The sequence below is a fragment of the Cetorhinus maximus genome, chromosome 1 (assembly GCF_964194155.1).
Source record: "Cetorhinus maximus chromosome 1, sCetMax3.hap1.1, whole genome shotgun sequence".
In the NCBI taxonomy this organism is placed as follows: Eukaryota; Metazoa; Chordata; class Chondrichthyes; order Lamniformes; family Cetorhinidae; genus Cetorhinus; species Cetorhinus maximus.
This window is the reverse complement of record NC_135879.1, coordinates 202,713,626-202,730,946: the sequence shown is the minus strand read 5'-3', so window position 1 is coordinate 202,730,946 and position 17,321 is coordinate 202,713,626. Positions and strand designations below refer to the sequence as shown.

At 42.3% G+C, this 17,321-nt stretch overlaps 1 protein-coding gene across 8 annotated transcripts in view; it reads left to right on the top strand.

The window, feature by feature from the left end:
- The window catches only part of znf532 (zinc finger protein 532), a 174,266-nt gene that overhangs the window by 36,631 nt on the left and 120,314 nt on the right, over positions 1–17,321 (top strand). Inside the window, exon 2 of one of the 8 annotated variants that reach the window (XM_078551802.1) lies at positions 11,668–12,343. The exons of 6 other annotated variants lie outside the window; for them this stretch is intronic. The gene's annotated coding sequence lies outside the window, so the exon portion shown is untranslated. Of the gene's footprint in view, positions 1–461; positions 549–11,667; positions 12,344–17,321 lie in introns of those variants that run through there. One more of the 8 variants, XM_078551823.1, reaches the window with a different exon arrangement.

Below are 17,321 nucleotides of genomic sequence, written 5' to 3'. Positions count from 1 at the left end.
GATGTATGTGTGTATCTGTTTTTATAAGTTGAGTATCAGCACAAAGCCTTCTGGGGCTACTGATTGACACCTCTCTTTAAAAGCCACAGACGCTGGTCCCTCAAAGCTTTAAAAAGGAGGAAATGTTCTTTGTTTTCATGCAACTCTCTAGAGAGATTTCTCAGCTACGGCCACCAGTTTTCTCAAAACAGCAAATCTGAGTTGGAAAGAATATACAGAACATGCACACATTATTAAAAATGGTTAAATTCAAGCATTTATGTTAACAAATTGGAAACTTTTCCCTGAGCTGAAGCATTCAGGCCTGTCGCCCAATGTTTTTTTTCCCTCTTCCTTCCTTTCTGGATTACAGTATTTAACTTTTGCTGCCAGTAGCCCAGGCAGGCCTTTTATTGTACTAAAAACATCGGTATTCTCACTAAAAATGAGACATGTGTAGCTACCAAGATTTTGAACGGGTTTTTCACCTCGTTTTGAAGAATTCTGGAATACAGAAAATGCCGGCAGTGCTTGGATATGCCTCAGTGGTGGTGGTGGCCTAGTTCAGGGTAAGTAACTGTGATGGTTAAAACAGATAATTTTATTTCCTTAAATATTCTCTGTCTGCTCTCACAGTCTCTCTGGTGTTATCAATATGGGTTCTTGCCTTGGAAGGGTGTCATATAGAAGGAACTCTGGCCTGCTGGTGTCAGCACACGAGTCAAAATACAACAGCCGAGGTCCTTGGGCCTAGTTCTCTCTGTGACTTTTTGGAGCATTGTGAACATGTCTTGTTAAAAATGAAATAGAATTATTTTTTAAAAAAGAATAGTACAGCAGAATAAAATTGACCATGGTTCAATGTAGCACAGTTCCTTGTAGGATGAACTCAGCTGCGTGCTTGCTCCACAGGGCAGGAAGGAAATATTGTCATCCACGTCACCCGGCACTCATGGGTCTGCTTTTGGGTTACAGAGTGACATTGCTCAGAACGGGATGTTTCCTCCCATATTCACTAAAACAAATGTCAGTTGTTACATGTAGTAGTCTGAGCCGTGCAACTATGATTCCTAAGTTTGATACGTGTCTTGTGTTGAGCCAGCAGATCTTAGCTGGGGGTGTTGCTAAGAGTGCTAAACTGATCAAGAACAGTTAATCATCAACGCTTGCTTCTGGATTCATCCATGTTGATGCTTCGTCCAGAATTGACAATTCCAGTGATCTTTTGGCTGGCTTGACAGCTTGCACCCTCCATAAACTTGAATTCATCCAGAAATCAGCTGCCTATATCTTAACTTGCATGACCCTTGTTACATTACCACCGTGCATGCTGACTTCAAATGCTTCGATTTTGAAATTCTCATCCTTGTGTTCAAGTCCTTCCATGGCCTTGTCCCTTCCACCTCTGCTCCCTCCTCCATCCTATAACCCTCTGGGAAACTCTTGTGTTCCTCCAATTCTATTCTCTTGTGCATTCCCAACGCCCTTCACCCTAACATTGGTGGCCTTGCTCTCATTTTGAGCCAGATTTGGCAATGTATACACTCAAGTCTGGGTCCCTTGGACCTGAGGGGGGAAAGAAATGGATACTGGGATAGGAAGGGTTTTACAAGAGCACCAAATGCCTCAGGCATTTGAACAGCCTACTATTTCTTATGGAATTAGTATCTTCACAGCTATTGCCTCCCAAACATGTGGTTTTATGTTTTAAGTTGATTGAAACTAAAGCTCAGCATTTATGTCACCTCTAGTATGCCCCAGGTGGTTTGTGAGTTGGCATGTGCCAACTCAAGGTTTTGAGATGGTTGTACTTTATTGATAATTATACCCTGGGTATCGTTACAGAGATTTCTGCATGCTTTTATTTGTTCTTGGAATGTGGGCTATATTAGCATTTATTGCTCATTCCTTGGGGCTCAGAGTCAACCATATTGTGTATGACTAGAGTCATGTGTAGGCCAGAGCAATTAAAGGGTGGCAAGTTCCCTCCACTGAAGTATATTAGTAAGCCAAAGTGTTAATGACAATTGACAGCTTTTAAGACCATTTTATCTAGTGCAAGTTTAGTTTCACAACTTCCCATGGTGAGATTTGAACTTGCGACCTCTGAGTTTCTAACTCAGTACCATACTCATTGTTCGATTTTGTCTGATTTACGTCCTTATGAAGCACCTTATCATAGAATAATACAGCACAGAAGGAAGTCATACTGATGATTGTACTGGCACTTTGAAACAGTTATCCAATTAGTCCCGGAGTTCTGATGAAAGGTCATTGACCTGAAACTTTGGGCTGGATTTAATGGATGTGACAGTGATCTCACCCGCCAACTGGAGGGTTAATGAAGTGCCAATCAGGCACTTGACAAGCCAACAAAGCCTTCCCTTGGGATCATGGACCAAGGGACACAAGTGCCACTGGCCGAGAGCTGCTGGCAGCTCTATTGAAAGACAGCGCCACTAGGCAGTGTGGCTGCTGTCAGTACAACACACACCTGAGGCCGAGGATTATCGATGGACCCAGGCATGCAGGTGAGTGGTGGCAGGAGGGGTTTCACATAAGAAGGTTAGAGGTGCCGGCAGCAAGGCAAGGGGTGGCTCTCAGCAGGCATCCCTCCCACCTTCCTGATGCCGGATCCCTCGATCAAGCACTGAGTGCCCTTGAATGAAGGAAGCCCTCAGGAGCCGGCAAACAACCCTGCATGAGTTTGCTTGTTGTGCTCCCCACATGGCAATTGGGTTAATACCAGTGGCACGGGGTGAGGCCTCAATTTCCACAGGCTTTCCGGCCACAAACTTAATCAGGCTGGAGGCGGGAAGGTGGCATGCACCTGCCACCCTCCCACTTGATTAAATGCCCCTGCCACAGGTTTGCCTAATCTGCCTGACCTGCTGAATATTCCAGCATTTTCTTTTTATTTCAGATTTCCAGCATCCGCATTATTTTGCTTTTGTCGTCCCAATACCCTTAGTCCTACAAATTTTTCCTTCTCAATTATATATCCAATTCCCTTTTGAAATTAACTATTAAATCTGCTCCCACCACCCTTTCTGAAAAGTGCATTCAAGATTGTAATAATTTTCTGTGTTTAAAAAATATCTTCTCCTCACCTCCCGAACCCACTGCTTTTGCCATTATCGTAATCTGTTGTCCTCTGTTTATTGACCCTCCTGTTGGTGAAAACAGTTTCTCCCTATCCACTCTATCAAAACCCCTTATAATTTTGAACACTCTATTGAATCTCCTGTTAAGTCTGTCTTCATTGCTCTAAAGAGAACAGCCTCAGCTGCTCTGGTCTCTCCACATAATCAAATAGCAGGTAGCATTTTGACGACTATTCCAACTGTTAGCACACCCTGTTCCAGCTTGGATAGCAGGGTTAAAATTGGGGCTATGTTTTTTTGGAGAATTTCATTGGCTTAACATTACCACTCTCATTGGATTCCCAAAAATATGACCTCAAATATTGGTTCACGTTGTGGGGAATGTGGGAGAATGGCTTTTTGCCTCGGTGAAGAAGATCCAGGAGGGACAGGATGAATTCCATTCGCACCTCCCACCTTATCTTTCACAGCCATTCTGGATATGTGTTGGTGGGGGTGTTCCTGGACAACCCTGGCAATTCTGCCCAGCTCACCCCTGAATGGTATAGTGATGCATGGTAGACTCCCTCGCAGGCTTCACTCTGGGCTGAACGAAGATCCCAAAGATAAAAACAAAAAGCTAAAAGCTACTGCGGATGCTGGAAATCCAAAACAAAATAAAAACAGAATTACCTGGAAAAACTCAGCAAGTCTGGCAGCATCGGCGGAGAAGAAATCAGTCAACGTTTCGAGCCCTCATGGCCCTTCAGCAGAACTGAAGCATAGTTTCAACAAGGGAGAAATATAAATTGGTTTAAGGTGGGTGGGGGGGAAGAGACACATTGAGGGTGTGGTGTGAGCAGATAATCAAAAGATGTCAGAGACAAAAGGGTCAAAGAGGTGTTGAAGGTGGCGGTCGAAGTTTAAACAAGGTTCCCCAGGAGCAATGTAAAAAAGGTAGAGAGGTGATATTTTCCAGTCTGACCTGGGCCTTGGATATTCCCCTTTTCAGTGTTACAGGGGACAGCCCACAAATATCCTAATCATGCTATCCTCGCAATTCAAAACAGGGTCAGCAGCAGGGCAAAGCGGCAGGACCAATCCCCTCAAAAGGGGAGCGACATTTCTACCTATTTTGTGTTACTGGCTATCTTCAATAAAGTATTGACTTCTTTGCCAATGGTCTGCCCATACTCTGTAGAATGATTAACTCTTCTTTAGAAAGACAATCAGAGTGGGATGCAGTTACATCTAGACTTGACTATTCGAACGCACTCCTGGCTGAAATCCTGCATTTTACCCTCTGTAAACCTGAGGTCATCCAAAACTCTGCTGTCTGCACCAAGCCCCATTCCCCTATCACCCCTAGCTGCACTTGCTGCACTACGTTGGCTCTTGGCCGCCTTAATTTTAAAATTCTCATCCTTGTTTTTAAATCCCTCCACGGCCTTACCCCCCTCCGATCTCTGTAATCTCCTTTAGCCCCAGTACCTCCAAGATTTCTGCACGTCTCTAATTCTGGCCTCTTGAGCATCTCCAATTTTAACCGCTCCACCATTGGTGGCCATGCCTTCAGTTGCCTAGGCTCTAAGTTCTGGAATATACTCCCTCCCTCCCTCTACCTTGCTTTCCTCTTTAAGGTGCTCTGTAAAACCCACCTCTTTAACCAAGCTTTTGGTCCTCTTACCTAATATCTCCTTCAGTGGCTCGGTGTCACATTTTGTTTTATAAAGCTCCTGTGAAGCACTTTGGAAGGTTTTATTATGTTAAGGATGCTACATAAAAATAAATTGTTGATGTTGTTGGGTTTCTTCTCTTTGGAGTGGAATAGCAGATGGGAAACACTCCTGTCTTCCTGCTCTTCTCCGACCCTGAGGCCTTTCTCTTGGTGACAGCTCATTAGTGATGCATGGTAGGCTCCCTGTGAGATTCCCACCAGTGAGAGGGAGAAACCTGCCAGTGCACAACCACAATATCCTAGTGCTGCTGCAGTGGGGCCATTGATGTGGCACCAGCAGAGGTGGCCAGGCATTTAAAAGGACAAAAGAGCCCTAAAAGTTAAAGTAAATTGACAGGCCTCAGCAGAGATTAATGCCCATGCAGACACATAAGGCAAGACTGGGGAGAGCGTCCCTGACCTTGGGTCATTATTGCGACGACCTGACATTTCTTGGTGTAAAAGTAAGTTATTTTGAGAGAAAGCAATATGGCTTCACAGCAACATCCTTGAGCATCTGTTCTCTATTCAAGATGCAACTCTGGGAACGCTTGCATGATTTTAAGAATGATTGTGGATAGTAGAATTAGCAGCACCTCGTTGTTAAAGAAGCACTTGCCCAGGTTCTTGAGAGAGAGAGAGAGAGAGAGAGATATGCAAATAAAGCTTGCCAAAGGAACTCAGCTGATGGGGTTGTCTGCTTAACCCTTCATGAGCTGGTTCAAAGCTGTTGTATTATTCAGGTTGGCATCAGTAACTCACTGTTACTATTTGTTTTCATAAATTAATCTGTGAATAACCCGGCTGCTTAGATGGAAGCAGTTGTTATTATGTTGGAATTGACTAACTGTAAATAGAGAGAGATCTAAAGTGTCACAAATAGTAATAGAATTGTAGAAACAGGGATGTACAGAACAGGACATTCAGCCCATTAAGTCTACAATTATGTTTTCCTTCACACGAACTACTAATCCTATTCTTCGACTCAATTACTCACTGTATTCTTTGAATATTCCTTATTTTCTAGCAGCTATCTAATTTACCGGCTCTTCTTCAACCAAGGTTTGTGGCAGAAAGTTCCACCTTTTTAACCACAGTGTAAAAAAAAATCTTTTTGAGTTCTTTTTGTGATTTTTAAAATTTATACCATTTCATTAACAGTGGAAAATACTATTTATTCTATTATAACCCTTCATAATCTTGAAGACCTCTTTAATCTATGCAGCTCCGGTGAAAAAAGTCCCATTACTCATGTCTTTCTTCATCCCTCGCGATGAATGTATGCTGCAACTTTTCCGTTGCTTTTATATCCTTCCTGGAATGCACCATGAATATAAATATTGAAATTAGCTTCTTTCAGATGAGACATTAAACTGAGGCCTCAACTACCCTCTCAGGTGGACGTAAAAGATCCCATGGCATTATTTTGAAAAAAAAAACAGGGGAGTTTTCCCTGATGCCCAGGGCAACATGTATCCCTCAACACAACCAAAGCAGATTAACTGGTTTTTATCGCACTGCTGTTTATAGAACCTTGCTTTCTGCAAGTTGGCTGCTGCATTTCCTACATTACAACAGTGATTACACTTAATAGTACTTCATTTGCTACAAAGCACTTTGCGATGCCCTGAGGTTGTAAAATGCAAGTATTTTTTCATGTTCTGATATACTGGCTACAAATTCATATATTATCTTTGTCTTTTATATTGTCTTGACTTGTTCTAACACCTTTTAATGGATTTTACATTTATACACCAAAGCTACTTGGTGCCCCCACTTTGCCCGCCCTAATGGTCTTTCATAGCGCTTGCCACAAATTGGCATACTCTGTAATTTGGTAAAAAATTAGTTCAATATTCTTAATTCTTCAATCTGGATTATTTATGTGCCAAATAAATGAGTGGCCCCAACAAAGACTCATGAGGAAACATCACTCACTACTCTTTCCAGTCTGAGAAACTCTGTTTTTACCTCTACCTTTTGCATTCTGCCCTCCTATTATCTCTCAATCCATGGAATGGCATTCCCATTAGTTCCATATGTCGTTAACTATACCATAAGTCCCTTTTGTATTACTGGCATTTATGTATTATTTCCAGAAGGTAGTGAACAGCAAATGTAATATGCAGCAGGGGAGACAGGGATGTAGTGGTAATGTTGCTGGACTAGTAATCCAGAGGCCCAGGCTAATGTTCTGGAGACATGGGTTCAAATTCCAACATGGTAGTTGGTAGAAATTAAATTGAATTAATAAATCTGGAATATAAAGCTAGCCTCAGTAACGATGGCCATGACAGCTATCATCGATTGTTGTAAAAACCTATCTTGTTCACGAATATCCTTTAGGAAAGGAAATCTGCCATCCTTACCTGGTGTGGCCCACATGTGACTCCAGATCCACAGCAATGTGGTTGACTCTTCATGCGCTCTGAAATGGCCTAGCTAGTCACTCAGTTGTATCAAACCGCTAAGAAAAAGTCAACAGCAGTTCAAGAAGTCAGCTCACCACCAGCTTCTCAAGGGCAGTTAGGGATGGGCCACAAATGCTGGCCTTGCCAGCAGTGCCCACATTCCATAAAAGAATGAGGGGGGGGGGGTGGAAAAGCCTAGCTTTATCTTTCTATTTTCTGACCTTCTCCTCTCCCTGTGAGCTCCACCACAGTAAGTCAGCACCTGGGGCTGGATTTTCATGGTCCTGATTGGGACCAAATGGAGGTGGGGCTGAAGAAAATGGCCGCTGAGTGGGGCTGCTGGTGGTCCTGTCTTTGTTCCCACCCTCGGCCATTTTCAGGAGGGTGGGGGAGGGGATGGGCCTCAGAACCTGCCCGTTCCTATGCAGAATTAAGTTGACAGCCCCTTTTTAAAATTTTCATGGAGGCGGCCGGACTTTAGCAGTGTGAAGGCATGAACCACAGATTGGAAGCGGGAAGAGTTTGAAAGGTAACTAAAATGGTTTTTGCCTCCTTTACAGTTCATCATTAAATGCTGTAGGATGAGTTGCATTTATGTTCCTTAAGGTGAGTTATGTCAGTGCTGCGATTGGAAGATACCCCTAAAAAAAAAAGGCGTTTGCCAAATTATTACTTCTGCCAAATGACAACTTGTCAAAAAAGGTTCCGTCTAATTTTTAAAAAGGTAGAGTACATTTCACACTATGAAAAGGAGTACTTTACTATGATAACAAAGTGTAGAGGTTTCATCTTTTCCCATCGCTTTTGTGTAATCCGTCTAGACATCTGCTGAGATAGCAGTTTTGAAGTCTGTTTCTTTACTTGGGTAGTCTTATGGACTATTCCAAAGCTTCTGATGGTTATTAAAGGGCTTGGGAGTTTTGTTTATAAAAGTGGATAATGGATGAGGGTGAGGGGGTAGGTTGATGGAGGGTTTAAACTGGTCAGAGGGTTCAACTGTAAATTGGCAAGCCTCTGGTTACCTCGGAAGCACCAGGACAAGGCTTTTTGGGAACAGAGACTTTTAACTTGCCACTCTGGACTTGGCCAGCCTCCGTTTCCGACGACCGGCCAACCTTTATGGCCACTTAGGGCTAGGACTCCTGAAGATCCCCTTACTGGCAGTCTCGAGACAGAGGCAAGAGCATGATGGCGGGATTAGTGCCATCTCCCAAGTCCTGCCTCTGACATGAAAATCCAGCCCCTGGAATTGAATCTGCTTTCTTGTTCATATGTATGGCTCAGTACAAACCTATGCACTAATGTGGGGAATCGAAAGCTCATAATTAGAGCAATTGATCTCATGTGTCAGACATAAGCCCTTTTTTTGGGCTCTTACTTTTGCAAGAGATGTCCTGCCAAGTAGAGAATATATACAGGATGGGATTGTAGGTTTACAAATAGTCTGTTTACTTTAGCAGTAAGACGATCAATTTAGAAACACTAGAGAAAACTTCACCAGAATGTTACCTACTCATATCCTCTGCAAAGCTGCCAGATTCTCATCAGCTAAATCCATTCAGTTCCTTGGTTTGGTAATTGTTATCAGATCTTTGATGGGTCCAGCAAGTGCCAAAGTAAGAATAGGATTAGAAGTGTGAAAGCTCAGTTTTCCTTGGCAGCTCTACTGTTCTCCCAAGCCTTTACCTGTCTAATGGTGAAGTATCTGGCAGGCAGATTGCAGAGAAAATCTACCTTTTCCTCTTGGGCTCAGTGTACCCATTAGACTCCTAGTTTAGATAAGACGCCGTCCGCCATAAGTGTCCTATAGGTATGGCCAGGCCATCCTGCAAGTTCATAAATAGAATTATAATCCCAGCTTCTTTGTTAGTCCAGAAACATGAGAGCTATTGCATATGACCCTTCACATACTTGTATTAACATGTGGATAAAGTTCGACACATATATTTCATCGGCTATAAAAGTGCCTCGCCCGGATAGAGTGGTTATCAGGAACTCTTGTTTCAGAAATTCAACAGGGGGTTGACTTATCTGCTGAACGCAGGTTGCTGAAGTATTAAAATTCTGTGGAAAGGTTTGGTTTTGCCCTTCAGCATCGAGCACAAATTACCTTTGCCTATTGTGTTCTTGACAACCAGCAAGGTAAGTTTTGTGAGACATTTGTCTGCATTTCAATTGTTGGGGAATATCAGAGTGCCATGTAATAGATTGATAAAAGATCTCAGGTCCAGGCAAAGAGAAAAAACTATTGTAAATGTTGAAAAGGCTGAAATGCAAACAAAATATCACATCTAGCAATATTCTAAATGAGAAAAATACAGGTTAATGCAAGGGTGTTTAAACTCGTTTTAAATGGAATGCCTGATCAGACATACTGGTACTTGGCATGGGTCACATTCCTCATAAGTTAGTTGGGTACACTGGGGCAGAAATTACTGCTTTGCCTATTTTTAAAATTGCAAACTAGGCATAATGCACACCAGTTTCTAGACGCAAGATCCTGCACCTAATCTGCCCTGGTGATATGGTCACTCCATATTGGCCCTGACTGTATTTAGGCATCCCTGAAAGTAGATTGAAATCCCAGATTCTAGCAGATGTACTGTGCTGTCATAGCTACTGGGGCATAGACTCTGTCTGAGATGGCTGCAGAGCAGATTCTGAAACTTTTTGTGGAGGCAACAAAGAAAATGAGGAAACACACGCAGTAAAATTTGGAAAATTGCGCACTTCTACCAAATGCTGCCGTACCCTCAATTACATATCCACTGGTATGGGCGTTTAAAGGGGATTGGGGGAATGATTCCCTGGGAAATTAAAAGTTGTGCAATCTGCTTAATTGTGGAACACTTTTTACTTAATGGTTGATAGGAAAAATAAATGACATCTAAGTTTACCCGGTACAGGCACTATAGGCTTAAATGACCACCTCCTTTGCTGTATTATTCTAGGGCTTCATGATATTCACCAAAATTAGTTGCTTTCCTAGACTTATCTGAACTGACCTGGAATACAAGCTGTGAGGAGGACACAAAGAGGCTGCAACGAGATATAGACAGGTTAAATACATGGGCAACAAGATGGCAAATGGACTATAATGTAGGGAAGTGTGAGGTTATTCACTTTGGTCATAAGAATAGAAAAGCAGAATATTTGTTAAAAGGCATAAAACTTGTAAATGTTGGGGCAGAATTTTCAGGTCGGTAGGTGGCTGTGATCGGCGGGCCCAGGAATGGACTGCTGACTGTGATCGGCCCCCCGACCGCGATTTCACGCTGGCTGGCCAATTAACAGCCAGCATGAAAGGCGCGCTGAAAGGCTCAGCGCTACCAGGATGGGGGCGGGAGGAGGGCGAGTGCTGAAGTCAGCATGGGCGTGGGGGAGCACGGAAGGAAAGCTCCCTGAAGGCAGAGAGCTGCCTCAGGGAGCTGACGGATTTAAGATCAATAAAAACAGAATTTAAATTCGGGGAAAAAATGTCCACACGTCAGAATGAGACACCTCAACAGACGGATGATGAAAATTTTTTCAAAACATTTCAATCTTTTTAAAATTAATCCTGCCCCTGGATGAGGTTTCCTCAAAAATGCAAAGGCTTCTTGGCTGATTCGCCCGACTGCCAACTGTAAGGTTGGACAGGCAGTGAAAAATCACCGTCAATTGCTACTTTAATGGCCTTAATAGGCCTCTTAATTGTCGGGCGCGTTGCTGACTCTCGTGCGCATCCGCCAACCAAAATATTGTGCAAGTGCGCGATGATGTTGGGACGCTTGCCCGACTTCATCGTGCGCTGTTTCACGCTTGAGTGTGTCAGGCACACGCCTGCACACCGAGTGAAAAATTCTACGCTTGGTATTTAGTGGGGTTTGGGTGTACTCGTACAAGGAACACAAAGTTAGCATGCAGGTAAAGCAAGCAATTATGAAGACAAATGGCATGTTGCGCCCAGATATTTGTCCCTCGATCGGGTTTGCTAAGTCGGGAAATTTCCAAGATAGACTAGGTGTCTCTGGATAAGGGAATAAGGGTCTCAAAATAAGGGGTTAAGGGATAAGGAGGTGGTCATTTAGGGCCGAGATGAGAAACCCAAAGGTTTGTGAATCTTTGGAATTCCCTACCTAAGAAGGTTGTGGATGCTCCGCCATTGAGCATGTTTAAGGTTGAGATGACAGATTTTGGTTACTTAGGGAATCAAGCGATATGAGGAGCGGGTGGGAAAGTGGAGTTGAAGCCACGATCATATTGAATGACGGAGCAGCCTTGACGGGCCATAAGGCCCATTCCTGCTCCTATTTCTTATGCTCTTATGTTTTTAGTGATGTTCCTCCCCTTTGCATTGGCACTTTTTCTCTCTAAGTATTCTCACAAAGTTCGGCTGCTCTGCTCCCCTCTAACTCTGTATTCATTTCAGTGAAACATCTCTCTCCTCAAATCCTCTCCCTCAGTTCACGGGATGCTTTGTACACTTCCCTTTCAGTACACGAGGTGCTCCATACTCTTCCACCTCCATCAATTCATGAGGTCAAAAGTCAACTGAAGGATCCAAGCTTTGAACATAAAGCAGAAGGCAAACCTAAAGCCTAATGTTGTTGGCTGACTCTTGATTCAAGGATGATATCTACTCAGGGTTGCGAGTTTCTTCAATGGATCTTCACATGACTGACATGGCCGATTATCGACTCGCAGATCTTTGGACACAAGGGGCTAAATGTTCCATGAGGTTGTGGGATCCGGAGTTCAGGGTTTGGTTCCTTTTCTTCTCTGCTGCCGCATTGCCTCATCATTAAGACACTGTGATTCAAAGCATGGTGCACCTTGATGGACAAGTTGTCACCATTTTGAACGATTAGTAACGAATTAAGAAAACAGGACCTGGTGGGGGAGACGCTTTTCAGCTATCTGGACACACTGTCCAGTCTATCGTAGGTGATCTTGCAGGAGTTTTGCCTGAATGCTGGTGGAGCTGGTTTCAAGAAGGACACTAGTGTTTGTTCGACGGTCCTCCTTCAGAGGCTGCAGCAGAGGCATTGCTGATGGAATTTCTCTCGAGCTCTGTGTGTGTGTGTGTGCGTGTGTGTGTGCACCTACAGCATATACAGAGGCAGAGAAATGTGAAGAAGGAGGTTGTGGCATGTCTTTGTAATGTGGCGTGGGTAAGATTATTTTGCAGAATTGTTTAGCCATTGGTTAGAAATGCTGTTTTTTTGGTGTGCAGAATGGGACGTTTGGGGAGCCAGTAGGGTAGTATATTGTAAATTTTTGAGGGATTTTATTGGTTGTATGTTTGGGGGTTGCTACTTGATCATTTTAGCGAATTGAATATTTCTTAATCAGGAATTCAATGGATTATTTTTTACAATAGAGATTTTTGGTTTATGACTCTTTTCTGATGGGGCATTTCAACCAATCAGCACTTTGTATACTACAGATATGCACCAGATGCAAAATGTTTCATTTTATGTCGATATTATTTGATATTTTTGGAGTTTGATCCTTGAGTTTAAATCTGTATTTGTACCTTCTGGAAATCCGATATATTATCATATTAAAGACACTGCGGTTTCTCCCATGAATCTGTGGGATCTGATAAGAAGAATGTCTTTCAAGATTGTGGCGTCAGACCAGGGTTCCACATGACAGGGTTACCTGACAAAAAGTTGAGCATTAACTCAGGGTATAGCAACCTTGTGTTGCATAACATGTTTAATATTATACAATAATGCTGGTTTCTGCAGCTGTAACAGTATAATAGTTATGTAAAACTTGTATTAAACATGCCAATTTACATATATATTTAAGGACTGGTTTCAGTTATGTACTGCTGAAATCCTCATATATTAATGCAATAATAGACTTGTTTTAAAGGGACTCTTGCATATATACTGCATCTGATCACAGCTTTCAGAAAGGTTTCAAAAGCTCTCAACACACAATTAGTTGCTTTGAAATGCAGTTACTGTTAAGTAGGCAAGTCCAGTAGCAGTTATGTACCAGGCAAGATCCCATAAACAACAATTAGGGAAGATGAATGAGCATTCTGCTATTTTTGGTTTTATTCCAGTGAAACATACCCTTGCATATATTCCTCTACCTCCTTAAGGTACCATGACTTAATAGGGCATTGATGATCATTGGATTGGTCCATGATTATGCTTGGCAAAGTACTGCAGTGGTTTGCCATTGCCTTCTTCAGTATGGCTGACCAGGAAGGCATACCGGCTAGCTCAGTCGGTAGAGCATGAGACACTTAATTTCAGGGTCGTGAGTTCGAGTCCCACGCTGGGCGCAATAATAATATACCAGGAAACTCTCCCACTCTTACCCACTGCCATCAGGCATATTGGAAGGATTTACAGGCTGATAATCAACCTGTTTGTTTATGAACGCACCTTCTGTGGCTATCAGGTCCTGAAGTGCGACTTGAACCTTGAGCTTCTATCTCAGAGGGAGGGATGCTACTACTGTGCTATATGACCTCTGCCTTTACATACATTAGAGTAGTGTTATGCATATTTACTGCTGGGTATATTTAAATACTATCCACATCCCTACTAGTCATTATCAGCAGATGAATTGTGGTTGTCATGCTATATAGTGTACCCACCCATTTACATTTGAGGCCTTTATGTTTGCCTTCCTGTCAATAAACCTGGCGGTGTTTCAAAGCTTATCATGTCGGGAACTATGTTAATTTAATACAGCTTTGAGCTCCATTTCCTTTGACATTAATTATTTCTCTCTAGTAACGCATTTTCTGAGGGAATTACATCTGACATGAAAAAAAGGAGTGTGCTTCTCCTCAGATGTCTCTTTTTTGAAATGCCTGTGTTCAAAGGTGCAATTATATACCAGTCAGTCTGCTTGATCTGTCAGTTCAATAATGTGGATTGTTTTTTATATCAGATCAGTGACTTCCTGTCATCAGACTACACAGACACTTTCATAGCAGCGGCTTGCTTTGAGAACTTCTATGTATTTCAATGTTGTTCAGTTTTTTTACACATTCTTTTGTTTAACAAATAACTGGAAATAGATTTAATTTACAGAGCATTTGGAATATACTTTAAGATATATTTCTTATGGTTTTAAAATACAATAACTCCTTAAAGTGATTATTTTCAAACACACACAAGATCAGAAAGTATGGAACCAAAGCTTCCCGTTTATCCTGACAGTGAATGAGTAGACTTTACAGTGTGCAGAGCATAGGCTTCCATTCATGCCAGTTCCTGTCATCTGAGATTAAGCCAAAATTGAGGCAAGTTGCCTGAAGACTTCGACCTGGATCACATTACTTTAATGCCTTTCCCGTATATCTATAAGATTGAAATAAAGTGGGAAATTAAATCCATGATCCATGGATACTTTATATCATGATCGCTTGTTCGTGACTACTTGAGACACCAATAGCGTAGCAGTATAAGCTAAATGTCCATATGTGAGGAGAGCTATTTCAATAGATTCAATTAAAGTTGCATGTACGTAGCCAACACATTGATCAATACTATGTAGTGATGTTATGGATAGCAACAACTTGCCTCTTCCCACCTGGCTGTACTTTCCACTATTTGTCTTGCCTAAACTATTGCAGAGGCATTGTAGCCCTTATCATTAAATCAAGCATTGGTTTCTCCCTCTACATCTCTGGCAACTTTTCTTCTAAGCTCGTTCACCTCGTTCCATCACTCTTACTTCTCCTTTAAAATTCTTGCTGCCTATTGATAAGCTCAGCTCCCCCATTTCTCCTGAATTTCTCCCCAGTAACCTCCCTTGGCTTCTACACTCAGCAGCTCCCTGTCATCTGAGATTTCAATGTTAAACTTGGTCTTCTTGCTTCCCCTTCTCTAAATTCACTATCCTCCTGACCTTTCTAAATCCCTCCCCCCATATAAACTCTCTGACCCATATTCACAACCACCCTCTTGATCTTATCAATTCCTGTGGTCTCTCAACTCCCATGGTCTCTATCACTGACTGAGCTATCTCTGATCACTTCCTTTTGTATTGTTTACCGTATACAGCACCCTACCCTCTTCTAACCTAGCTTCTCTCCCATCTCCCTCCCTGAGATCATCTCACGCGTGCTTCCCATCTCCTGCATCCTTGACTCCATTCCCATTAAACTGTTGACTCCCCAACTTCATTCCCTGATTTGTGTCCTGGCTTGCATTGCAATCTCTTCCTTTTCCGGGGGTACTCATCCTCTTCCTTTCCATTATGGCCTTCTGTAAAACAAATTCTAATATTGAGTGTTTACATCCCAGGATATTAGGAGAAACAGTTGAGGAAACTGCAGATACGTTAAGTCATAATTTTCCAAATCTCTCGAGATTCAGGAATTGTACCTATTAGAAAATTGCAAATTTCACTCTATTATTTTAGAAGGGAGAAGTCTGGTGACTACAGACCAATTATTTAAACCTCATTTGTGAGGAAATCACTGGAATTTACCATCAGACAGAGTGACTAATAGAACTTAGCATGTATTAGCTGATCAGCATAGGTTTCTAATAGGTAGGCCATCTCCACTTAATCACGTTGAATTTTTTGCATGTCATGGTGGATTGGAAAGTGTCCATGAATGTTGTCCATGTGCACTTTCAGAAGGCATTTGATAAGGTTTTGTAAAAGATTTTTTAATAATAAAAATGAAAGCACATTGAATTGAAGGTAGCGCTTTGAGGTGGTTTGATAATTAGTTGAGGAAGGAGACAGAGTAGGGATAAAGGGAACGTTCCCTAGTTGCTAGTGTATGAAAAGTATTGTTCCCAGGGATTTGTACTGACACCCAAGAAGACAAAGTTAGAGAAATGTAGAGCTCTGAGTTGGATGGAGTGGTGTTGTAGGGCTGGAAGAAGTTACAAAGATAGGGAGGGGCAAAGCCATGAAGGGATTTAAACACAAAGATGATAATTCTAACTAGAAGGCACTGGGGGACCAGTTACCAATGTCAGTCGATGAGGACAGTGGCCTTGGATACATGGAAAGAAGTTCGGGATAAGACTGCCCCAAGTAACCCACTTTTTAAAAGAATATGACTTAGAAATCGCTGTGGTTTTAAGATAAGAACATAAGAACTAGGAGCAGGAGTAGGCAATTCAGCCTTTCGAGCCTGTCCCGCCATTCAATACGATCATGGCTGATCTATTTTCGGCCTCAGCTCCAATTTTCCACCCTCTGCCCATAACCTTTCAACCTGTTGCTAATTAAAAATCTGTCTATCTCCTCCTTAAATTTACTCAGCATCCCGGCATCCACTGCATTCTGAAGTAGTGAATTCCACAGATTCATGACCCTTTGAGAAAAGTAATTCCTCCTCATACCTGATTTAAATCTACCACCCCTTAGCCTAAAGCTATGGCCTCTCGTTCTAGAATGCCCCACAGGGAAACATCCGCTCCACGTCTACTTTGTCCATTCCCTTTAGCATCTTATATAGCTCAGTTAGATCTCCTCTCATCCTTCTAAACTCCAGCAAGTATAGGCCTAAACTGCTCAATCTCTACTCATAAGACAAGCCCCCATCTCTGGAATCAACCTAGTGAACCTCCTCTGAACCGCCTCCAATGCAACTACATCCTTCCTCAAGTGAGGGGACCAAAACTGTGCATAGTACTCCAGGTGCGGTCTCACCAATGCCTTGTACAGTTACAACAACACTTCCCTACTTTGATACTCTTATTCCTTTAGCAATAAATGCAAAAATTCCATTTGCCTTCCTTATTACCTGCTGTACCTGCATACTAGCTTTCATCGATTCATGCACGAGGACACCCAGATCCCTCTGCACTGAAACATTCTGAAATTTCTCTCCATTTAAATAATAAGTCGCCTTTTTATTCTTCCGACCAAAATGGATAACCTCACACTTATCCACGTTAAACTCCATCTGCCAAATTTTGGCCCATTCACCTAACCTGTCCACATTCATTTGTAAATTTCTTATTTCTTCATTGCAATTTACTTTCCCACCTATTTTGGTGTCATTTGCAAATTTAGCTATAGTACCTTCTATCCTTGAATCCAAGTCATTAATATAAATTGTAAATAGTTGGGGCCCAGGACCAAACTCTGTGGCATCCCACTAGTTACAGCTTGCCATCCAGAAAAAGACCGATTTGTCCCGACTCT